The sequence below is a fragment of the Falco rusticolus genome, chromosome 3, assembly GCF_015220075.1.
Source record: "Falco rusticolus isolate bFalRus1 chromosome 3, bFalRus1.pri, whole genome shotgun sequence".
In the NCBI taxonomy this organism is placed as follows: Eukaryota; Metazoa; Chordata; class Aves; order Falconiformes; family Falconidae; genus Falco; species Falco rusticolus.
In genome coordinates, this window is record NC_051189.1 from 41,949,847 (window position 1) to 41,953,044 (window position 3,198).

The following is a 3,198-nucleotide window of genomic DNA, read 5'->3' on the forward strand; positions in this document are numbered from 1 at the left end:
ACCTAAATAACAAATAAACATTTTTTGACATTTTCTCACAAAAAGCAACCTCTCTGAGTTGTGAATGAACACAATTTGATAACACCAAGAGCTGAAGAGCAAGTAAGAATAGACATGCAGATAAGAAATGAAAAATGCCCAAATATCATTTGCCATATTCTTCCATATTCACTAGAGAGTATGGATTTTTATTTGTGATCTTGAATTAAGCCCACACCTTTCATTACAGATAACAGCCAAATTTTCAACGTAAATGCAAAATAAAAGCATGAGCTCACATCTTCTTCTCTCATTTATTTTCTTTTAAAATAGATAAGCCATAGAGTCCTTCTTAAGCATGGAAATGCACAGAAGCCACAATGTTGACAGGTCTGTCAGCTTTTACAGGTGTACTGGGTCTGGCTGGGATGGAGTTAATCTTTATCACAGCAGCCTGTATGATGCTGTGTTGTAGACTGGTGACCAAAATAGTGTTGATAACAAATGGATGATTTAGCTATTGTTGAGCAGTGCTTGCACAACATCAAGACCTTCTCTGTTCCTCACACTGCCCACCAGCAAGCAGACTGGGGGTTGGCAAGGGGCTGGGAGGGGACACAGCTGGGATGACTGACCCAACCTAAGCAAAGAGATATTCCTTACCATATAATGTCATGTTCAGCAATAAAACTGAGGGGAAGTTTTTTCCAAAGTAGCTGGGGACTGGCCAGGCATCGGTCTGTGTGATGAGTGACTGCTTTTCTGCTTTTGTGTCACTTGTTTGCTTTTTTTCTTTTTTTTACCCCTTCACCTACTAAACTGTCTTTATCTCAACACATAAGTTTATCATCTTTGCCATTCTGACTTTCTCTCCCATCTCACTGCAGCAGAAAGTAAGCAAGTGACTGGCAAGGGGCAGCGAAGAGAGGAGGGAGCAGGGTGAGGGGGTTGCCTGCCAGCTGGGATCAATCCACCACAAGTTTCACAATATCTCATTTCACTTGTTTTTTATTGTCCAGTGTATCCACTGATGGAAAAAATCCAAATTGTACTTATATAGTTCAAGGCCATTCTTAAGTTTAAAAAAACCCAGAGAATTAGTCAAATACTAAGTTTTTCATCAAGGAATGAACTTTTTCATAGACTCGTAGAATCATAGAATGGTTTGTGTTGGAAAGGACCTTAAAGATCATCTAGTTCCAACCCCCCTGCCATGGGCAGGGACACCTTCCACCAGACCAGGTGGCTCAAAGCCCCATCCAGCCTGGCCTTGAACACCTCCAGGGATGGGGCATCCACAGCTTCTCTGGGCAACCTGTTCCAGTGTCTCACCGCCCTCACAGGTGGTGGAATTTCTTCCTAATATCTAATCTAAATTTACCCTCTTTCAGTTTAAAGCCATTACCCCCTTGCCCTATCACTACAGGCCCTACTATAAAGTCTGTCCCCATCTTTCTTATAAGCCCCCTTTATATATGGGTTTTTCTGTGGTTTTAAACTGCCCTGTTTTGCCTTGTATTCAGCGAACAACTGGAGCTTGATGCTCTGACTTTGGGCATCCATACAGTTTTATCTCTACCTCAAACAGTAGCACCACTGATTTTAAAAAGTACTTCTCACATCAATAAAGGTAAGTAGATACATTAGTAACAGAACAAGAGATATGATCAAAACAATTTACAGTAAGATACTTTTTCTGACTGCATAACTCAGCCAGCTAATTGTGCTCCTATGCAAAGCAAAGACACACTGCGAATTCTGAAACCATTCAAAAACATTTTAATATGTTCTCTAGTACAGAATCTCAAGGAAAAAAAAACCCGAGATAATATTTCTTTTGTGAAAAGTCTAAAAAGATTGGGAGTAGAGGGCAGGCACGTATTGGATTCTCCATCACTAATAAAGGAGAAAATTATACCATTCTCCAGTAGTTTTGACTACCCTATATCTTATTAGCATTTGATTTTTTAGGTTTGGGGGTACCTGCTTAAAATTTTAAATAAGAGAAAATAGCAGTGTCAGTCTTACAGATATATGCTTTCTAAAAGTAATCTTTTGGTAAAGTAACTCATCAAGGAAAAGACAGAGAAAACTCCAAGGAAGCAAAAAAACCCAGTGAAAACAGGGAAGGCCAAACAATCTATGAAAAAACTCAGTTTTAATAATTGCAGGTGTTCACTATACTTAATATGTTTTAATCATCCTTTTCAACACGTACCTTTTAATTATTTCAAAGGCACCAAGGAAAGGGAAAGAATATGGCAGGTTAGTTCATTTTTGTATACTTTTAAGTTAGTCTCCTCACTCTAAAAATTGTTTACAAGAATAGTAAAATTAACATTTCTTGGCAAAGGATGACATTCTACTGTCTGTTTGATCCTAAGTTTTTATCAATTTTTTTTTATTTGAACTGCATTTCTTAGTATTCTGAAATGAAGTCCTAGAAAATTATGAAACAATGCAGATTCATATCTGACCAAGCAGGCTATTTTTCCATGTGCTGAATTGCTAGCCACTTACAGTAAAAGGAGAACTCAGGGGGTTTTGTGCTTTTGGGAAGGGATACCACTCAAGTAACAAATAATAAACCATTGTGTCTATCTATAAACACAGGGAACACAATGTATTCACCAAATTCTTTGCTAACCACATTAAGAACTTCTTTTTACCTTTACATCTTTATTATGAGGTAAGGATTCATTCATCCCATAACTGTCATTCATCTGTTACACCAAAAAAATAATCAGCTTATCCAATAAGACATAAAGCTCCAGCTGTGCACTACCAGCACTTGCAGACTCAGCTACTTTACAGCCACTTACAGCTACTTACATGCTACTTACATGCATCTGTAACCATATGATACTGTGTCACCTGAGGTCCTTATATACATTTATGACTTCAGTACTTCTTTCAATCCAACATCTCTTACCTCAAGTGAAAAGGGTTCAAATTTACATCATAAACCACAAAAATAACAGGCAGAGTTTGATTCATCATGCAGTTTAAAAACACTATTCACTTCTGGAGCCAGCAACAGAAATCTACATTCCTGGTGCCCAGAGAGGCACACACAGTTACCTGTATAGCTGAAAAGACAGCTCCATCCAAGAAATAAAAATCACCCTTTCACACATATCTGCTGTAGGAATGATTGGTGTTATAAAGCTGAAGGGAAGGACCTTCCTCCTCGAGAAAACAATACAAAACAAAACAAAA